The sequence below is a fragment of the Arachis hypogaea genome, chromosome 14 (genome assembly GCF_003086295.3).
Source record: "Arachis hypogaea cultivar Tifrunner chromosome 14, arahy.Tifrunner.gnm2.J5K5, whole genome shotgun sequence".
NCBI lineage: Eukaryota > Viridiplantae > Streptophyta > Magnoliopsida > Fabales > Fabaceae > Arachis > Arachis hypogaea.
In genome coordinates this window covers 109,630,586-109,637,314 of record NC_092049.1, presented here as the reverse complement: position 1 = coordinate 109,637,314, position 6,729 = coordinate 109,630,586, and the positions used below count along the sequence as shown (strand labels likewise).

At 37.0% G+C, this 6,729-nt stretch overlaps 1 non-coding gene across 1 annotated transcript; it reads right to left on the bottom strand.

Annotated features, from left to right (window-relative positions):
* Positions 1–6,086: 6,086 nt before the first annotated feature.
* LOC112745227 (small nucleolar RNA R71) lies at positions 6,087–6,194 on the bottom strand. The gene has a single exon (XR_003173165.1). It is a non-coding gene; the product is annotated as a small nucleolar RNA R71 (small nucleolar RNA).
* Positions 6,195–6,729: the final 535 nt, after the last annotated feature.

The following is a 6,729-nucleotide window of genomic DNA, read 5'->3' as shown; positions in this document are numbered from 1 at the left end:
ATACAAAAGGATAGTAAATCCTATTCCAACCGGATCGAGAACCAACCAGTGATTAGCCGTGCTGTGACAGAGTGCGTGAGCGTAGTTTTCACTGGAAGGATGGAAGGTAGCCATTGACAACGGTGATCCACCAACACACAGCTTGCCATAGGAGGACGTGCGTGCGTGAATCAGAAGACAGAGAAAAGCAGAGATTTAGAAGACAAAGCATCTCCAAAACTCCAACATATTCTCCATTACTGCACAACAAGTAACTTTTAATTTATGCTCTACTGGTTACTCACAATTCAATAGATAAACATAATTGACTTCCTGACTAAGATTTACAAGATAACCATAGATTGCTTCAAACCAACAATCTCCGTGGGATTCGACCCTTACTCACGTAAGGTATTACTTGGACGACCCAGTGCACTTGCTGGTTAGTGGTACGCGTTGTGAAAAATGTGATTCACAATTCGTGCACCAAGCATCTGGCTGGCGTTCAACGCCAGAACAGAGCATGGAGCTGGCACTGAACGCCAAAAACAAGCATGAAGCTGGCATTCAATGCCAGAAACATGCTGCATCTGGGTGCTGAACGCCCAGAACAAGCATCAATTCGGCGTTTAAACGCCAGAATTGCATGCAAAGGCATTTTACATGGCTAATTGGTGCAGGGATGTAAATCCTTGACACCTCAGGACCTATGGACCCCACAGGATCAACTCAGCATCTGTGGACCCCACAGGATCCCCACCTACCTCCACTCATACTCTTCCCTCTTCTCATTCATCCTCTCTTCCCAATAAACACCCTTCCCCTATTACCACCTACCACCACTCACATCCATCCACTCTTCTCCATACACCCCACCTACCTTCAAAAATTCAATATCTCTTTCCCACCCAATCCCACCCATATAGCCGAATACACACATCCCTCCATCTCCTCCATATCTTCTTCTTCTTCTACTATTCTTTCTTCTTTTACTCGAGGGCGAGTGACGTTAGGATTTTTGCCATTAAAAAATGTCATAAAAACAGTCGCGTTGTAGATATAGTCTCTAAACTGACAAAAATCCCTTCGTACAAACGTTTTGGGTGTCACAAGTAACAAACCCCTTTAAAAATTGTTAACCGAGTATTCAAACCTCGGGTCGTCTTCTCAAGGAACTGCGAGGAGGTATGTTCTTATTATTGGCTATAAAGATTGTAATCGGGGTTTAGAAGATGAGAAGCAAGTAATTTAAATGACAAGTAAAGTAAATGGCAATTAAAATAAATAAATACTGTAAAGTAGGCTTTTGGAAAGGTAAGAGAAGTTGGAGGTCCAACGTAGTTATCTCTCTCAACTATAATGAAAGTTGAATCTAAACTCCACTTGGTCAACCTTTACTAGGGCAAAGAAAAGTCAAGGGACTAATTAAATTGACCTTTGAATCCTATTTATTTCCTAAGAAAAGGTTGGGATTACTTAAGTTCAGCTCAATTAGCAAGATAATGATTATCAATTATGTTGAGTTTAATAACTGTTGAGTTACTGAATTCTTAATCAGGACCAAAAGGGGAAAAAGTAAAATTGCTGGAATAATAAAAATGTCCTTAGATGGGAAGAAATGGTAACTTAAATCAAAGAGAACAATCATAAACTGAAAATACCTCAATTATCATTAATTTAAATAACAGTCTGTAACATGAAAGAATTCATAGATTCAATTATAAAGGTAAATAGCCAACTCAGATACTGAAATAAATAAATAAAGTGAAAGGGAAGTTTAAAACAAAGAAATATAAAACCTGGATTAAGAGTCACTCTTAAAGCGAGAAGAAATCCTAAATCCTAAAAGAGAGAGGAGAAGATCTCCCTCTCAACTAAATCTAAATCATTGAAAGTAACAAAAATTGCGAGCTCTCCTTGAATGGGTGCATTCCCACACTTTATAACCTCTGGTCTATGCTGTCTGTACTTGGATCTGGGCCAAAAAGGGCTTTAGAAATCGCTGAGGGCGTATTCTGTAAATTCTGATACGTGGCCTCTGTCACGCGTCCGTGATGAGCGGATAATTTATACGCTTTTTGACATTGTTTTTAGTATGTTTTTAGTAGGATCTAGTTACTTTTAGGGATGTTTTCATTAGTTTTTATGTTAAATTCACATTTCTGGACTTTACTATGAGTTTGTGTGTTTTTCTGTGATTTCAAGTATTTTCTAGCTGAAATTGAGGGACTTGAGCAGAAATCAGATTCAGATGTTGAAGAAGGACTGCTGATGTTGTTGGATTCTGACCTCCCTGCACTCAAAGTGGATTTTCTGGACCTACAGAACTCGAAATGGTGCGCTTCCAATTGCATTAGAAAGTAGACATCTAGGGCTTTCCAGAAATATATAATAGTCCATACTTTGGCCAAGAATAGACGACGCAAACTGGCATTCAACGCCAGCTCTCTGCCCAATTCTGGCGTCCAGCGCCAGAAAAGGATCCAAAACCAGAGTTGAACGCCAGAAATGGATCAAAACCTGGCGTTCAACTCCACAAATGGCCTCTGCATGTGGAAAGTTAAAGCTCAGCCCAAGCACACACCAAGTGGGCCCCGGAAGTGAATTTATGCATCAATTACTTACTCATGTAAACCCTAGTGACTAGTTTATTATAAATAGGACCTTTTACTATTGTATTAGACATCTTTGATCAGCTGTATGCTATCTTAGATCACGTTTGAGGGCTGGCCTCTCGGCCATGCCTGGAATTTCACTTATGTATTTTAACGGTAGAGTTTCTACACTCCATAGATTAAGGTGTGGAGCTCTGCTGTTTCTCAAGGATTAATGCAAAGTACTACTGTTTTCTATTCAATTCATCTTGTTTCGCTTCTAAGATATTCATTCGTACTTCAATCTAAATGTGATGAACGTGACAATCATCATCATTCCCTATGAACGCGTGCCTGACAACCACCTCCGTTCTACCTTAGACTGAATGAGTATCTCGTAGATCTCCTAACCAGAATCTTCGTGGCGTAAGCTAGAATGATGGCGGCATTCAAGAGAATCCGGAAGGTCTAAACCTTGTTTGTGGTATTCCGAGTAGGATTCAATGAATGAATGACTGTGACGAGCTCCAAACTCGCGATTGCAGGGCGTTAGTGACAGACGCAAAAGGATAGTAAATCCTATTCCAGCATGATCGAGAACCGACAGATGAATAGCCGTGCCGTGACAGGGTGCGTTGATCATTTTCCCGAGAGATGACCGAAAGTAGCCGTTGACAATGGTGATGTATCACATAAAGCCAGCCATGGAAAGGAGTAAGACTGATTGGATGAAGATAGCAGGAAAGCAGAAGTTCAGAGGAACGAAAAGCATCTCCATTCGCTTATCTGAAATTCTCACCAATGAATTACATGAGTATTTCTATCCCTATTCTATTAGTTATTATTCGAAAACACCAGTATCAATTTATATCTGCCTAACTGAGATTTGCAAGGTGACCATAGCTTCTTTCATACCAACAATCTCCGTGGGATTCGACCCTTACTCACGTAAGGTATTACTTGGACGACCCAGTGCACTTGCTGGTTAGTTACACGGAGTTGTGAACCATGGTCTTGGCATCATGTTTTTGGCGCCATTACCAGGGAAAGAAAGAGCGATGAATTTTACATAATTAAAGTGTAATCACGATTCCGCGTACCAAGTTTTTGGCGCCGTTGCCGGGGATTGTTCGAGTTTGGACAACTAACGGTTCATCCTGTTGCTCAGATTAGGTAATTTTCTTTTTGTTTTCTTTTCAAAAATCTTTCAAAAATATTTCAAAATTTTCTCACCTGTTTTCGAAAAAAAAATTTTAGATTCAAAATTTTTAAGAATGAATTCTAGTGTTTCATGAAGCATGTGAAGCCTGGCTGGCTGTAAAGCCATGTCTAAATTCTTTTGGACTGAGGCTTCCAACCATCAGCTGTTATACGACTGTAGGGTATGTCAGGCATGTCATGTCTGAATTACATGCTGAAGCTTGGCTGGCCATTGGCCATGTCTAGTGTTTTGGACCGGAGCTTTCATTGAAAGCTTGGCTGGCTAGTGAGCCATGTCTAATTCCTGGACTGAAGCTTTAGACTAACACTGCAAGATTCCTGGAATTCATATTAAAAATTTTGGAATCCTTATTTTCCTTTTTCAATTAATTTTCAAAAAATCCAAAAAAATTAGAAAATCATAAAATTAAAAAATATTTTTCTGTTTCTTGTTTGAGTCTTGAGTCATGTTATAAGTTTGGTGTCAATTGCATGTGCATCTTGCATTTTTTTCGAAAATTCATGCATTCATAGTGTTCTTCATGATCTTCAAGTTGTTCTTGGTAAGTCTTCTTGTTTGATCTTGATGATTTTTTGTTTTGTGTCTTTTCATGTTTATCATATGCATTCTTGAATTCTTAGTGTCTAAGCATTGAAGAATTCTAAGTTTGGTGTCTTGCATGTTTTCTTTGCATTAAAAATTTTTCAAAAATATGTTCTTGATGTTCATCGTGACATTCAAAGTGTTCTTGGTGTTCATCTTGACATTCATAGCATTCTTGCATGCATCACATGTTTTGATCTAAAATTCTCATGCATTGCATCATTTTTCTTATTTTTCTCTCTCTTCATTAAAAATTCAAAAATAAAAAAAAATATCTTTCCCCTTTTTCTCTCATCAAATTCGAAAATTTGGATTGACTTTTTCAAAAAATTTTAAAATCAAATTGTTTCTCATGAGTCAAATCAAATTTTCAATTTGAAAATCTTATCTTTTTCAAAATCTTTTTCAAAAATCAAATCTTTTTCAAAATTCTTAGTTATTTTCGAAAATTCCAAAAATATTTTTCAAAAATCTTTTTCTTATTTTTATACCAAATTTTCGAAAATAACATAATCAATTAATGTTTTGATTCAAAAATTTGAAGTTTGTTACTTGCTTGTTAAGAAAGATTCAAACTTTAAGTTCTAGAATCATATCTTGTGATTTCTTATGAATCATGTCATTAATTGAGATTTTAAAAATCAAATCTTTTTCAAAACTAATTTCTAAAATATCTTCTTATCTTACCTTTTTCAAAAAGTTGGTTTCAAAATATCTTTTCTAACCTCCTAACTTCTTATCTTTTCAAAATTTGTTTCAACTAACTAACTAACTTTTTGTTTGTTTCTTAACTTTTTCAAAACTACCTAACTAACTCTCTCTCTCTAATTTTCGAAAATATCTTCCCTCTTTTTCAAAAATTTCTTTTTAATTAACTAATTATTCTTATTTTTATTTTTGATTTTAAAAATTTTCGAAAAATACTAACATTTTTCAAAAACCATTTTCGAAAATCACTAACTCTTTTGTCAAAAATATTTTTCGAAAATTCTCCCTCTCCCATCTTATTCTATTTATTTATTCATCTACTAACATCTCATCTCACATCTCTGCCCTCCTCACAGTTGTGTTTCTTTCTTTACATCACATTCTTTGTCTACCTCTTTTCTTCCACTCACAAAGGGATCCATATTATTATTATTATTATTATTTTTGTATGCCCTCTTCTTTGTCATATGAGCAGGAGCAAGGACAAGAACATTCTTGTTGAGGCAGATCCAGAACCTGAAAGGACTCTGAAGAGAAAATTAAGAGAAGCTAAATTACAACAATCCAGAGATAACCTTTCAGAAATTTTTGAACAGGAAGAGGAGATGGCAGCCGAAAATAATAATAATGTAAGGAAGATGCTTGGTGACTTTACTGCACCTAATTCCAATTTACATGGAAGAAGCATCTCCATTCCTGCCATTGGAGCAAACAACTTTGAGCTGAAACCTCAATTAGTTTCTCTGATGCAGCAGAACTGCAAGTTTCACGGACTTCCATCTGAAGATCCTTTTCAGTTCTTAACTGAATTTTTGCAGATATGTGATACTGTTAAGACTAATGGAGTAGATCCTGAAGTCTACAGGCTCATGCTTTTCCCTTTTGCTGTAAGAGACAGAGCTAGATTATGGTTGGATTCTCAACCCAAAGACAGCCTGAACTCTTGGGATAAGCTGGTCACGGCTTTCTTAGCCAAGTACTTTCCTCCTCAAAAGCTGAGCAAGCTTAGAGCTGATGTTCAAACCTTCAGACAGAAAGAAGGTGAATCCATCTATGAAGCTTGGGAAAGATACAAACAGTTGACCAAAAAGTGTCCTTCTGACATGCTTTCAGAATGGACCATCCTGGATATATTCTATGATGGTTTATCTGAGCTATCAAAGATGTCACTGGACACTTCTGCAGGTGGATCCATTCACCTAAAGAAAACGCCTGCAGAAGCTCAAGAACTCATTGACATGGTTGCTAATAACCAGTTTATGTACACTTCTGAAAGGAATCCTGTGAGTAATGGGACGCCTATGAAGAAGGGAGTTCTTGAAGTTGATACTCTGAATGCTATATTGGCTCAGAATAAAATATTGACTCAGCAAGTCAATATGATCTCTCAGAGTCTGCATAGAATGCAAGCTGCATCCAACAGTACTCAAGAGGCATCTTCTGAAGAAGAAGCTTATGATCCTAAAAACCCTGCAATAGCAGAGGTAAATTATTTTGGTGAACCTTATGGAAACACCTATAACTCATCATGGAGAAATCATCCAAATTTCTCATGGAAGGATCAAAAGCCTCAACAAGGCTTTAATAATGGTGGAAGAAACAGGTTTAGCAATAATAAACCTTTTCCATCATCCACTCAGCAAC